This window comes from Phocoena sinus, chromosome 10, assembly GCF_008692025.1.
Source record: "Phocoena sinus isolate mPhoSin1 chromosome 10, mPhoSin1.pri, whole genome shotgun sequence".
In the NCBI taxonomy this organism is placed as follows: Eukaryota; Metazoa; Chordata; class Mammalia; order Artiodactyla; family Phocoenidae; genus Phocoena; species Phocoena sinus.
Window position 1 is genome coordinate 7128770 of NC_045772.1, and position 15495 is coordinate 7144264.

Sequence of the window (15495 nt, forward strand, 5' to 3'; positions counted from 1 at the left end):
GGTCTAGAATTCCTCCATCTTGCTCCCTGCCAGGCTGTTAGGGCCTTGAGAGCAAGGAATGGGTCTTGTTCATCTCAGTATTCCGGAGGCTCACCTGCCCGTCTCTCTCCTCCAGTGTTGGGGGCCTGGACGAAACTGCCTGCCTGTTAATTACGCGCTTGGGTTCAGCTGCCCTCTAGTGGCCCAAAGTGGCAATGACCTCCTTGTGTCTGTACGCAAGTTTTTTTCCCACCAAAGGAAAGGTTGACAGGCCTGAAAGGGGCCTCAAAGGACAAACCTCCACCCAAGCAAAAACTCATTGTGGTGGCCTCCCAGACAAGTGGCACAAGCTCTAGAGTCTCAAACCTGGGTTTGTGACAGCTGTGCGATTTTGAATAAGTCACTTAATCTCTGTGAGCTCCAGTTTCTTCATCTGTGAAGTGGGAATTATATCAGTCAAGATGGGTTAAATTATGTTTCAGTAACAAAATATTCCAAAATCCCAGTGACTTATAATAACAACTATTTATTTCTGATTCATGCCTCATGTCCACGGTGGTCTGGGTCCACTGAGGCTCTGTTCCATGTCTCCTTCACTCTGGAACCCCGGCTGCCTTCTGGAGCCGTGTTGGTCTTTGTGGCAGAGGAAGGAGAGAGTGGTGAATCATATGGTAGCTATTAAATGCTTTGGCCTGGACTTTTCTGATCACAACTCATTGGCAAGAACTAGTTGCAGGAAGATTAACCCTACCATGTGCAAGAGCTGAAGAGACAGACATATTTGGTTAGCAGCACTGCTGGCCCGATCACGTGGCTGTAAGGATGCAGTGAGAAGTGCCATTGCACTATCCCTCATGCAATGAATTCAATCAGCCTTAGTCATTGAAATTACTGCCTTGTAATTCTGATTTCCCCTTTTATCTACCCTCATGATTTTCTGTGACTTCCACATCAATACCAACTGTTTACAGCTGCAGATACAGAGAGGGAAATGGACTTGCCAAGTTTCACACAATGAACCCGTAGCTGGACACCCACATCTCCAGGCTCCAAATTCTGAGCTTCCCGCCCCCCCACCTGACGTGGTGGAGGAGAAGGGGCTTTGCCCTCCCAGGGTTCTTTGTAAGGGTGTTGACTGACAGTGTGACGGTCTTTTGAGGGAGCCTGGAGCCACTGCCTCCCTCCCAAAGCTGGTCTCTCAAGCCTTCCCAAGCCCTGCCCGCTCAGCCAGAGTGGAGAGCCGAGGGGGTAGAACAATGAGAAGCCTGTGCCGCCCTCCAGGGCCAGAGTCCGAACATCGCAGCCACTCCTACACAGGGACCCTACACATTCCCGCCTCCTGTTTCCCTGTCCTGGGCCCAGCCCAGACATACCCACCGTATCCTGACAGCAACCAGATGGTGGGAAAGGAAAGCTCCCAGGACTCTTCAAAACCTCCCAAAGCATTTTAAAAACCTACATAAAACCTGACCCCCAGAAAGCCTCCTAGCCTCTTAAAATCTTTGTCTCTAAGTAGATGGGTGGCCCCTGGCAAGATAAAGAGACAGGCCCCATTCATCCGACAAGCGTGCTTTCAGGGACGCCCTGCCCAGTGCCATGGAGGCTGCAGGCTGAGATAAGAAGATGCCGTCGCTGCTCTCCACAGACATGTGAAAAAAAATCACAGCACAAGACTAGGGCTGTAATGGGGAAAGCTGCTGGTGGGGTCAGGGAAGCCTTCCTGGAGGACGTGGCAATTAGCAGGTCATCAGGTTCTCTCCCTGGACCTAGCCTTACTTGAAACACAACTTTCTGGTTGTTCATGCCCCTCTCCCACCACTTACTTGCCAGTATTCTGTGCTGCAATCACAGGACACCACTCACAATTCTCAGAAAGGTCTGCGTCCTCCCTAGCCTTCACGGCTTTGCACTTGCTGGCTCCTCTTCCCTTTATAGAGAAAACTCTTATTCAGCCTTCAAAACCCAGATCAGTAGTCGTATCCTCCTTGATAAACTCCTTCCTTGGGATTCAGTTCTATTTTCAGTTTCTCACACATACTTCTCTCACTAGGACAGTTGTAATTTGTTTACATATCCGTCTGCCCCTCCAGTTTGTGAGTTCCTTTGATTCAGGGACTATATTGTCGTTGTCTTTGCATTCTTGGTGCCAGACCTAGTACAGCAGGTATGTGACATGCCTCTGCAGGGTTCTGGAGAATAGCTGTATTATGCATGGGATTTATACAGTGCTTTCCTGCCAGCTACCTCCTTTGACATTTACCCTAACCCAGCGAGGCAGGCAGAGCAGGAGTGATATAAAAACAACCAGCTCTCTACAAGAATCTGACATGAGCTGAGCACAATGCCAGGCACTGACAGAGGACACTTATCTGGGCTTTAATCATCTGTGGTTCTCAGTGCCTGGCACACAGAAATGCTTGGTGAACTCAGTTGTGTGTCAGAGCAAGAAACTCGCCCCCCAAAATGCAACGTATTGTTATTTTTTTAATATTTATTTATGTATTTATTTATTTGGCTGCACCGGGTCTTAGCTGGCACACAGGATCTTCGTGGCCGTGTGTGGGATCGTCCTTATGGCGTGATGGATCCTTTTTTTTTTTGGTTGTGGCCTGTGGGATCTAGTTCCCTGACCAGTGATTGAACCCAGGCCCCCTGCATTGGGAGCGTGGAATCTTAGCCACTGAACCACCAGGGAAGTCCCAAAAAATGCAATTATTTTTAAATTTTATTTTATTTATTTTTGGCTGCGTTGGGTCTTTGTTGCTGTGCGCGTGCTTTCTCTAGTTGCGGACAGCAGGGGCTACTCTTTGTTGTGCGCGGGCTTCTCATAGCTATGGCTTCTCTTGTTGTGGAGCACAGGCTCTAGGCGCACGGGCTTCAGTAGTTGTGGCGTGCGGGCTCAGTAGTTGTGGCTTGTGGGCTCTAGAGCGCAGGCTCAGTAGTTGTGGCACATGGGCTTAGTTGCTCTGTGGCATGTGGGACCTTCCCAGACCAGGGCTCAAATCCGTGTCCCCTGCATTAGCAGGCAGATTCTTAACCACTGTGCCACCAGGGAAATCCCCCCAAAATGCAATTTAAATGGACAGTTTTATAGGATTTACTATTGCCAGGCCCTGACCTCAAGTTGCTCCCAGTACAGTCCTCTGGCATGCCCTGGCAGATGGAAAAATCTGGTTCCATGGGCACTGGCCTGTTTCTGTAGGCTCTGCTATCTGGGTCAACCATGCCCCTTGTAAAAAGTGCTGAGGGCACAGTCTACTGTGTTGCTCTTAATACTGAGACATTTCTTTTTAGTATTTGGAACCAGAAAACTTGTCTTTCATTAACAGTCAATTTCTCCTGCTATCACCTAACAGGAATAAAATGACCTCTTTGTGTTTCCCCTTTCCCTGTGGCTGCCGGGAAGCTCAGAGACAAGTAATAGTATTACTGTAGGAGTCAGAGTCAGAATATTTCCTTTCCACCCCCATGTATGTGGCTCCTTCAGCTAAAACCTTCTTGGGTCCTTTATGGGAGGAGCATGTATAAGTAAACATTTATGTAATAAGCCCTGGGGAGAGCACAGGGAAAGGATCCAGGTTTAAGAGCAGAAGGCTTGGGTGAATCCCTTACCATCTCTGAGCCTCAGGCTCCTCCTTGGCAGCCTGGGGTAGGAGACCCTGCTGCAGCTTTTGGACATTGCCAGCTTTCCTGCGATGAAGACTGGCCACTGCCCAGGCCTCAGGTAGGGTCACGGTCAACATCCTCCCTGCTGAGGCTGTGAAGCCTGTAACCTTGAACACCTTCACACTTTAGACTCAGTACGGCCACAATTTTTATTTTTAAAGAGGAGTCAGAAAAAAGATTTTCATATGAAATCTCCTGACTTATAAATGTTGCCAATTAATTTGCATTTTTTCAGGAATTCCCTGGCGGTCCAGTGGTTTGGGCTCGGTGCTTTCACTCCCAGGACCTGGATTCGATCCCTGCTCAGGGAACTAAGATCCTGCCGGCTGCATGGTGCAAAAAAAAAAAAAAAAAAAAAAAAAAAAAATTGCATCTTTTCAAAGCACTGTGTTGGACAAACCAAACTTGGCTGCTGGCCAGATCCAGTCTGAGGCCTTCAGTTAAGCCGAATACATCTCCAATAGGGACTGTCTGGTGTGTTCAAGCTAGGGGTGGGGGAGCAGTTTTCATCATTTCTTCTGAACCCTGCCTTCCCGAGGTAATATCCCAAGAGACCTGACAGTAGGACTCGGCGTCAGGTTCTGAGATGACCTGTGCTCAGGCCATGTTGACTGGTCCAGATGGGCCCTGACCCAAGCTGGACCACACACAGGACCCTGCCCCAGCCTTGGGTGATGAGTTTTAAATGGGCGCCTGACTGAGGATGAGCCATGAATCCCACCCCTGAGATATTTGTGCTTGCAGACAGAGAGAGGGACAGGGTAACTCTCTCTCCACTGGCTGGAGCTGTAAGACAAAAGTTGCCAGAAGTTGGCTGCTACATTTTCCATGATGGGGGGCATCGGGGTTGGTTAGTGAAGTAGGTATACAGAAGCAGGAATAAAAAATAGTTTGAGGGGCCTTCCCTGGCTGTCCAGTGGTTAAGATTCCACGCTTCCACTGCAGGGGGCACGTGTTCGATCCCTGGTCAGGGAACTAGGATCTCACGGGACACTGGTGCGGCCAAAAAAAAGAAAAAAAAGGGTCTGAGAAAGAATTCTAAGGGGGTCTGAGTGGCTGCTTATAGTTGCCCTGAGTCCCTGCTACTTTCCTGTCCTACAGGACCGAACACTCCAGGGTCTTTGTGATAACTTCCCCTTCTCACCCAAGCTAGTGGAGGTGGGGCTTCTGTCCTTCACAGCCATCAGTCCTAACTCATGCACATGGTTCTTCTTGGGCTCTTCCAGTTTCCTGATGAGTAACAGCGGCACGGGGCTCCCAGTCCTGGCCTCCCAGCCACCCCCACCGCCCACCGCCACGCCTGACACCTCTACTCACTTGGATTAGCACTGAAGGAACTCGTGACATCCAGAGCCTCATAATGAAAGAAGTTCATCCCCTCAGGGAAGGCAGCTCAGAATACAGTGGGGCTGGCCCTGCCAGAGAAACTGAGGCAGTGTGGGACTGGCTACCCAGTGGGTGGTGCTGGTTACCCCCATTCTTGTGTGGGGTGATCTGTAAGGCACTGGAAGGGCCCTGCCCTCCAATGGGTCCTACCTCCGCCACGCCCTGCCTGCCCTGGAAGTCCATACCCAGAGCACCGATTCACATGCTCACCAAATTCTGAGGGTTCCTGCCCACCCTCCCCACCCCAGACTCCCAGTCCCAAACCCAGGCACTAGTAACCCCCTGGGTCACCCCGGGTGGGTCATTTCTCTCCGTGCTTGTTACCTCTTCCGTAAAGCAGTGTCCTCAGTCCCTCTTGGTTTTTGCCCAGCATCCCTTCCCCTCCTTTAGGTATCAGCTGCAACCTACCCCCACCCCCTCAGACCATGTGATCAGTAGAGCCAACTCCACCCCTGGATGCCAGGGTGGGTACCAGAGCTGCCTGGTAATCAAGGCACCCCCATCCCCTAAGCTCGTAAGCCTTGGGGGCTGACAGGAGCCCACCCCCTGAGGTTGTGCAGGAACAGATGCGTGCTCTCTCCTGAAATCAAGGCACAAGGGCTGCGTGAGCCTGGGGCTGCCAGGGCACCTTTGTACCATGTGGAGAAAATCCACCTGAAGGAAGCCCACAGGGCTTAACAAGATGGAGAGAGAGAAGGATGGAGAGCTGGAGTGACCCAGTGACATCCTTGAGCCCCAGGGTCCAGCTGAGACTGAGTCCAGAACCAAACCCTATTATTGCAGCTGTTTTCAGTTTGGTCTCTTGTGCCTGCAAGAGTCCTGGGCGGTAGTGTGGTGGGGAAGCTGCCTGGTGTGGGGGCGGGGGCGGGGGGAATCTCTGTGAGCTGCAAAATGCTCTGCTGGGTCAGAGGTCAGGGCTGTGAGACTCAGAAACAGCAGGGCTGGGCCTAGGGTGAGGCAAGAGAGGTGCTGAGAATTGAATGAGGGGGCCCTCTTGCCTCACTCTAACCTGGCTCTGCAACACAGCCCCCTGCAATTGCTGGGTTGCCCCAGGGGGGAAGGGCAGCCTCACCCCTCGAGATGAGAGAAGGCAGCTTTTGCTCTCGCTGACTCCTAAGATGGGGCGTGTGCAAGAGCGAGCCCGGGTCTGGGGTCAGGAGGTCTGGTTCAAATCTCAGCCTGTTGTCCTGTTGCCTTGGCAAGTCCCTATGAAAATGGAATGGCAGCTGCCTCCGTGTGTTCTCCCCCTTTCAAGGAGGGGGACTTTTTTCTTTTTCTTTTTTTTAGAATATCTTTATTGGAGTAGAGTTGCTTTGCAACGTTGTGTTAGTTTCTGCTGTACAACGAAGTGAATCAGCTATATGTAAGGAGGGGGACTTTTTAAATGGACACACAGCCACCCAGCTCTTCCCAGCCTCCCTTGCAGCTAGGAGTAGCCACGTGACTATGTATTGACTGGTGAGGTGTAAAGGGATGTAAGAGGTCCAGCCAGCAGGAGTGTCCCTCAGAGGGGCAAGTGGCCCCTTCTACCCTCCCTCCACCCTGCTCCTCGGGATGCCGAAGAACCCCCCTCGGATGGCATCAACCACGACAACAGCCCTGCAGCAAGAGAGGAGCAACTCAGGTCCCCGAACACTGCATGGAACTGTCCACCAGATCAGCTCTGGACAACCTCCCTATGAACTGTACCGTAAGAAAGAAGAAAGTTCTATTTGGTTTAAGGTCCTGCCGTTTTGCATCTCTGTGCCTGAATTTATATCCTAACTGGTTCTCTACCCCAGGGAATCCAGTTAGTTAGGGGGGAGGGCACAAGTGCTACTGGTTTCTAGTGGGTAGAACCCAGAGATGCTCATCACCCTACCACACACAGGACAGCCCCCCTACAAAGAATGATCTGGTCCCAAAAGTCAATAGTGCCACTGCTGAGAAACTGCTCTTTCCTCTTGGAGATTCAGTGTTCCCATCCCCCAAATGGGGGATATTGAACTATCATGGTTTTTATGAGGACCCAGTGAGATGATAGACATGATCCTACTTTTAGGAAAGGAGACAGTCCTGCAAAGATAGTCATGGAGTCTTTATTATTGAGATAAATTAAGATGGACGCCCCAAACGAGGGGAGTGAGCAGGTTGCCAATCTATGTCCAAAAAGGAGGCAGTGGTGCTCCACAGAGGAGAGGCTCCAGGGTAGGCTTGGGGCCCCTGGTGCAGTGCAGGACCCAGAGGGGAGGGCAGGGGCTCCTGCCAGTGGCCTCAGCCTTGGGAAAGGGAAGGGATAGGCAAGTCCAGCCGAGGGAGGGGGGTCGGAACTGCTGGTGGTCCCCACACTGCCCACAAAGCTCACCCCATCCCCACCACCTCGAATCCTACCTGGGGGCCACCCCCCTCACACAAACATGCTTCTCCTCCCCTCCGCACGCCTGACCCCAAACGTTCTCTCTCTCTATCACACACACACACACACACACACACACACACACCTCCTTCCTCTATGGTCTTGCCGCTTGCACACCCCACCACAAACACTCATCCATGCCAAGCCCGGGTCCAGAGTGGTAGGACTGGGCTGGACTAAGCTGACATCCCTCCAAAGGGGGCCCTTTCCTTGGGTCAGCTTTGAAGCCTGGCCCATGAAGCTGTAGGGTCGATACCATTGGCTGGAGTGGGGAGCTGAGTGTCACCGAGGATCTGGTAGGGAAGTGGGAGATCTGAAGGCTCAGGACAGGCAGGGGCAGCCATGCCTGACGCCGGGTGGAGGGGCAGGAGTGCTGGGCAGCACAAAGGCACTGGGGGGCCGTGGGGCGTCCCCGGAGCTGGGGAGGGCAGGTGTGGGATAAGCTGGCTTGACCTGGAGAGTAAGCCCTGGGCCATCAGCAGCGACATCTCAAGGCACCCAGGTGCCCCACAGCCAGGGTCCTCCCAGAGCCCCTCCTCCTGGGAGGAGCCAGGCTGCGAGGGAGAGGCTGGACGACCAGGGATTCTCCTCCGTCTGCCCCGGGGTCTCCAGGCCGGGCGGGACGGGAGAGGGCACCCGGTGCCCGCCCCCCACCGCCAACAGAGCCGGTCAACTCAGACCTCGGGGCCCCCGAAGGCCAGGTTGTCGCGAACCATCATTGTCTTGCGGAGGTCACGGTCCACCAGGGGGCGCTGCATGCGCCACTTGTGCGCCTCCTGCAAACCGGGCTCGAAGTAGTAGATGCAGGCGCCGAAGCCCACCAGAATGAGGACAGAGATGAACAGGTAAACAGGCACGAACCAGTCCAGGAAGTGCGGCATCGCGGAGGCCTTGGCTGCTGAGACGCGGTCGGTGAGAACGAGCAGAGAGGCTGCTTATCCCACCCACCCTCCCAGAGGGGGACCCGCAGGCTTCACAGAGCCAGGAGGTCGGAGCTTCACCTTACGGCTGGGAAGACGGAGACCCTGGAGAGTGGAGAGCAGTGACTCAGCAGCCCCGGCCCCCTGACCAAGCACACAGCTGCCCCCACCACAGGGGCCCACCCAGCTCCTACTCACCCTTCTACAAGGAAGCTTATAGCTGAGGGCTGGCCCTGGCTCAGTCCCTCAACAGTTTGTGTGCCCTCAGGCAAGTTGCTTAACCTCTCTGGGCCTCAGCATTGTCCCCTGCAGAAGGGGACGCGAACAGAGCCTTGTGGGGATTCAGTGAGGTGACTGACCCCTCAGAGCACTCAGAAAAGGACAGCTGGGGCCATGCCTCCTCTGAGCTGTCCCTCCCGGCTCTGACTGTGCATTTGCAGAGGCTGCCACTTACTAGGCCCCTCACAGATGAGTGGGTCCCCAGCCCCCCGTGCATCCTGGCTAGGTGTGGCTTAGTGAAAGCATGGTGAACAACTGCCCATCCCTAGGGGACCTGGTTGATATCAACAGGCTCTGCACAGGCTCCCGAATTCAGGCCCATGCCCCATTTTATAATTATAAGAGTATGGACACAGTGCCAGCCCCAAAAGACTTGGACATTGGTTTCCACACCCGTAAGATGGGGGTAAAAACAGTATCTAGGTCATAGGGCTGTTGTGACTGTTAAAAGAGTTAATTTACGTAAAATGCTCAGAACCAGTGCCTGGCGCTTACCAAGTGCTACATAGTAGTTTGTTCTTAATTCTCTGGGCCTCAGTTTCCTTATCTGGAAAATGGGCATAGAAGTAGGACCCACTTCTTAGAGTCTCTGTGAATGTTTAACAAGACAATGCCTAAGGAGCGTTTAGCATCATGCTGCCTGGTGCAGAATCGGCACCCAGTGAACATCAGCTATCGTTATTTCCAGTGCACCAGAGGTGGGGAACGCAGGAAAGTGGAAGCTAGCAGGTTTAAGGTGCTTCACAAGTTTTACATACACCCAGACTCTTTAGAATGGCCCAGAGATGCCCACATCTGCTCTCTGCCAACCTTGCCAGCCTCATCTCCCACACTACGTGCCATCACAGGGAACCACTTGTCAATCACCTATGTGCACCTGCATGTTATACAGTCTACATCTTTGCACATGCTTTCATTTTCCTTGGAATGTCCTTTGCATTCATGTTCATGTGGCAAACTCCTATACATACTTCAAAAGCCCCACCACAGGTTATCTCCTCCAGAAATGGAATAAATCAGGGCCCATTTAACCCACCCTCAGCCCCTTCCTGAGGTGGGAGAAAGAGGAAAGGTGAGGAGCCCCACTTCTGCCTGTCAGGCAGGGAGACCACAGTCAGAATGCAGTCACAGACCTTACAGAAGGCCTATGGGGTAGGTGTTACTGTGTACATTTTACAGATGAAGAAACTGAGGCCCAGAGAAGTTCACTAACTAGCCCTGAGTTACCCAATTGAGAAGTGACAGAGCTGGACTCCAACCCCCCCGCGATGTCCTGAGGTTTGATGGGGAAAATACCTGAACGGAATGAAATGAGCAAAGGCCCACCTTGTCTTCTAGGGAGGGAGGAAAGGGGATGCATGGAATGACCTCCAGGGCAGGCTGAAGAGAAGCTCCAGCTTTTCAGACCTCTGTCTCCAAGCTCCAGCTCCTCTTGTCCCTCTACTGCCAGGTGGGTCTACAAGGTGGGCTATGAGGCCAGGGGAGGGAGAGATGCTGCTTCCCAGTCCTGTGTCCACCCAGAGCCCCTCCCCTGCCCTCCAGGGTCCCCACTGGCTGTTCTGAAACAGTGTCTCAAGGTGCCCTATTCTCCTCATGGAGAAATAAAATGAAGAGTGTGCTAATGGCCCAAAGTGAGGGTTAGAGCAGTGTCCTCCTAACCGTCTGTCCTTCTGTAGAGCCAAAGAGAGGGTTCAGAATTGCTTGGTGTGGCCTGGGTTTAGGGGGAGGTGGAGAAGGGGACCTACAAGCAGAAAGGCTGCTCCAAACTATCCTGACTGAGGCCAAGTGATTTGTGCCCCCTCCCCTGGCCCCACCCAGGACCCCCCCAGCCTCCTCTGAGCTTAAACATGAGAATGGGGGACTTGGGCAGATCAGAAGCCATTTCAGCTTCAATGCTGTGGGCCTGTGAAGCAGTGTTCAGGGTCTCCCAACCTCTCCAGCCCTGTGAACAAAATCCCAGGCATTCTGGGGCAACTGAGGACCCCAGACCTTCTCCTGGCTTCTCAGAGGACTGGCTTAGCTGAAGCAAAACATTCACTGGCCTTCTGTGTGACCTTGGGCCCCTCCTCACCCTCTCTGAACTTCCAGGGTTCCCTGCACAGTGACGGGGTGGGGGCGGGGGCTATCAGATGATCTATAAGGAATTTTCTAGCCCCCGTTCCAGCTAAAGTCCCATCCAGGACAGTGTGAGGGTTGCAGAGCCCCTCTCCCTGCCTCCCAAGCACCACTCAATCCTCCACCCCGACCCCCGTGCCCGCACACCCACCTCAAGCCCTGCAGATGCCTGTTCCGAGGGCTCCGGGCTGAGCGCACAGCCTCGGCCTGAGCAGCTCAGCGTCGGCCCGTGGACTCAGTCGCGGCTGCCGTCCCCAGAGATGCTGCCATCTGCAGCCGCCCCGGGTGCTGGAAGCAGAGAAAGGGCGAGGCCAACGCCCCCTACGGGAGACAGAGTTTCTCAGGCCCAGGGGCTCTGACCGGGCCAGGAGGGGGCAGTCCTGGGCTAGCTCCGGCAGCCTGTACCTCTCCCTGCCCGTTGGAGACCCTTCTCTCTGCCCCCCACCCTCAGAATAGCGGGAGGTGGGACCTGCCTTAGCCAATCAGCAGCCTGGCAGAGCAAGGGCTTTATCCTCTGTTGCCCTGGCAACCAGCCTTCTCTTCAGGATCCCTTGCACTGTGCACATGGTACAGAGATGACAGGCAGAGCAGGGTTGGATAAATTCGGGACAGGTGGGAGCCACCCAGCAGGCTGCTGGACCCTACGGCACGGCTACTAGACCTAGAGAGGAAGTGGCCTCTACCAAGATAACTAGGAGGATTTGGCGACTTGTCATATGAGGGTAGGGAGAGATTGGGGTCCCTGGCACGTGGGCAGGACACAGAAGCAATGACCAGTAGAGCCAATGAGGGTCATGTGTTATAGAGGGAAGAACCAAGACTGAGATTCTGGACACATTGGTCCAATGTAACATTTACCATATGCCAGACACTGCTTTCAGTGCTTTCCATATTCATGTTAACTCATTTCTTGGTCATCCAAGGTCACATGACAAAAGTCTCAATGCTAGGGTCGGAGCCCTAGCCTGGGCTGCAGGCCCGCTCGCAGGGGCTGCCCTCCTGGTTCTGCCTCACCAGCCCCGGAGGCCCCCTGGCTGGGATACAGCCTGAGATGGTCGTGGCTCCCGGCCACGGAGCCCTCCCTGCCAGGCCAGGACTGGGCCCCGCATCACTTCATCTGGTCCTCCATCTGGTTAGTTGTTGAAGCCCACTTTGGGGTTGAGGCAGCTTCGGCTCAGAGACGTGAAGCTGCTTACCCTCTCCTTATTCAAGGTCACTCAGCTTCTCAGTGACAAAGCCAGGGCGTGTGCGGGGGTGGGCTGGAGGTGAGGGTCTACCTCCCAAGCCTGGGTCCTCCCTCCTATGCTAGAGACAGAGTGTTTGCAAAGTTTCAGAGGCCCAGTGAGCATTCCATAAACAGCAGTGGTTGTCGTCTCAGGAGGAGAGAGCAGCCCCGGAGGCCCACGGGATGGGGAAGAGTCTTCGAGGAACCATCTCCCTGGGGAGTCCATTCCCAGAAACTGAGGATGGGCAGGTGGCAAAGGCTATGGGTCAAATGGCTTTGGGTCTCTGGGTCCCCCACCCTACAGACACCCTGCCATCTGTGGGACCATCTGGGAGTCCTGCAAGTGTCCTCTCCAGCATATGTGGGCCAAGGGGAGTGAGTTTGAGTTTCCAGAGAGATTTTTATTAAGATCTAAGGTACATACAGTAAAATACAAACCTTAAGTGATGAACGTTTACCTGTGTATACACCTTTGCAGCTGCCACCCAGACCATGTCTAGGATATTTTCATCATCCCAGGCAGTTCCCTCCTGTCTCTTGCCAGTCAGTACCGCCTTCCCAAAGGCACCCACTGTTATGATTTCTGTCACCATAGATTAGTTTTTCCTGTATTTGTATTTCACATAAATGGAATCTTATGGTATATGCTCCTTTGTGTCTGACTTCTGTTGCTGGGCACAGTGCTTTTCTCTGCACTGACGATGTTGCCTTACCAATGTACCACAGCTTATCTGTTCACCACTGAAGGACATTTGGGGCGTTTCCAGTATTGAACTATGATGAGCAAAGCTGGCAAAGTGCCGTTGAACAGTTTGGAGTGGGAGGGCAGAGAGGAGGTGGGGGAGGATGAAAGGGGCACAGAGAAACTTTTGGAGGTAATGGATACGTTCATTATAAATTGATTGTGGTGGTGGCTTCCTGGGTGTATATTTATATGAAAACTTACCAAACTGTACACCTTAAATATGTGTGGCTTATTACGTGTCAATTACACCTTAATAAATCTGTTTTTAAAAGTGATAAACAGGGGACTTCCCTGGTGGCGCAGTGGTTAAGAATCTGCCTGTCTGGGCTTCCCTGGTGGCGCAGTGGTTGAGAGTCTGCCTGCCGATGCAGGGGACACGGGTTCGTGCCCCGGTCCGTGAAGATCCCACATGCCACGGAGCGGCTGGGCCCATGAGCCATGGCCACTGGGCCTGCGCATCCGGAGCCTGTGCTGCGCAACGGGAGAGGCCACAACAGTGAGAGGCCCGCGTACCGCAAAAAAAAAAAAAAAAAGAATCTGCCTGTCAGTGCAGGGGACACGGGTTCGATCCCTGGTCCTGGAAGATCCCACATGCCGTGGAGCAACTAAGCCCGTGCGCCACGACTACTGAGCCTACGTTCTAGAGCCCTCGAACCACAACTACTGGGCCCGTGTGCCACAACTACTGAAGCCCGCGCGCCTAGAGCCTGTGCTCCGCAACAAGAGAAGCCACCACAATGAGAAGCCTGCGCACTGCAACGAAGAATAGCCCCCGCTCGCTGCAACTAGAGAAAGCCCTCATGCAGCAACGAAGACCCAACGCAGCCAAAAATAAATAAATAAATTTATTTAAAAAAGTGATCAGCAGCCCTTAGATATTGTTTTAGCCACGTGATTCTTTATTCACAAAAAAGTTTATAGGAGGCTCAATATGTAATAGAGATGAAGCCAGAGCTGCTTCTGTTAAATGGTGGGGTGGGGTTTCTGGGCCTTACGTACTCAGCTTCTCCCCTGCCCCTCCTGGTGCCCCTGAGGCATCTCCCCAGGGTTTCGCAGAAGTTAGTTTGAAAAACACTGGCCCAGAGGGTCTCTGATGGCCCTGCAAGTTCTGGGTGTTGATGATACAAGAACCTCCAGGCCTGGGTCTGGGCTTCCTACCAGTCTCTACACTTCATCACAGTATGGGTCTTACACACAACTATGTTCTATTGCACTACCTATGCGACAACCACCAACTCACCTGACTCCTCAGCCAACACTCACCTCCCCAGCAAAGTGTAATGGGGGCCCCCCAGGGAGCCTTAATGCACCTTCATCTAGGCTCCAGCTGCTTCCCATGCTGGCTGTCACCCACTGTGCTGCCTTTGGCTGTTGTTATCTGTCCGTCCACCACTGAAACCTCTGTGCCTGGGTCACAGTGTCCAGCACCAGGCCTGGCCCAAGGCAGGCACTCAGCACAGGTTGATTGAATGGGCCTCAGCTCAGCCCCTCCTGGACCGTGCTGAGCAGGGTCCCATGTCTTTCCTTGACTCTCTAAGGGCCTCAGTCACCTGGCCCTCGATCAGCTCTCTAGCTTCATCTCCTTCACTCCTCACCCCACCTGCTTCAGCCACTGGCCTCCTTGCTGCTCCTCAGAAGTGTCAGGAATGACCCCCACTTGGGGTCTTATCACTTGCTGCTCCTTCTGCCTGAATCCTCTTCTTCACTATTTATTTATTTAGCATTTTTCTTTTTTTCCATTTTATTATTTTTTTAATATCTTTATCGGAGTATAATTGCTTTACAATGGTGTGTTAGTGTCTGCTGTATAACAAAGTGAATCAGCTATATGTATACATATATCCCCATAACCCCTCCCTCTTGCATTTCCTCCCACCCTCCCTTCTTCACTATATTTAACTGGCTCCTCTCTCACTGCATGCAGACATCTGCCCAAACATCACCTTCTTAGCTAGGCCTCCCCTGACCTAAAGTACCTCCTCCTACCCATCATGTTCTATCCTCTAGCCCACCTTACTTTATTTTCCTAGTACTTACTACTACCTGACTGTCAGGGAGTCCACTCCATGCCCCATGCCATGGGGAATCAAAGCACCATCTGTGCTGGGGCAGGGGCTCCCTGAAGCCATGTACTTCCTGCTCTTTCTAAGCAAGGTATAACTAGTTTGGTTCGCAGTGAGAAGGATTTAGGTTAGACAGGAAGTATGCTTTTCTCCCAGATGTCACAGTAATGAACGCACTGTGAGATCACAGTCCTACTCCCCTATCACACTGAGTTGGTCAGTAATGTCTGATTCATCTGTGTTCCCAGGGTGGGGCATTGGGTCTTCCCTAGGAAATGAATGAATGAATCACTGCTGAGAATAAACAAACGGATGTAAATCGATTCATTCATTCATCAAATATTTCTTGAGCAACTACTATGTACCAGACACTTTTTAAAGTGCTGGACATACAAACTGACAAAATTTTGCCCTCATGTATCTTATGCTCTAGTTGGAGAGACAGACAACGAGCAGATATTATATAACTGTTGCGAGAAGCAATCTGCTGTGGGCTCTGAGTCCCTGCAGGTTCTTGCTGGGCATGCCAAGAAAGCAAGGCTCTGAAAGCTCTTTACCCAGGCCATTTCTAAGGGTTTGTTTTTGCAGCAAGCAACGTTGAGGGTTGGAAAAAGAACAGGAAGAACAAGCAACGGAAAAAGGACAGGCATGCCTACCACTCACTATAAAAGTGAATTTCTAACCTCTGTGTTCCTCTCCTACAAGGCCATCCACGAGGTGTA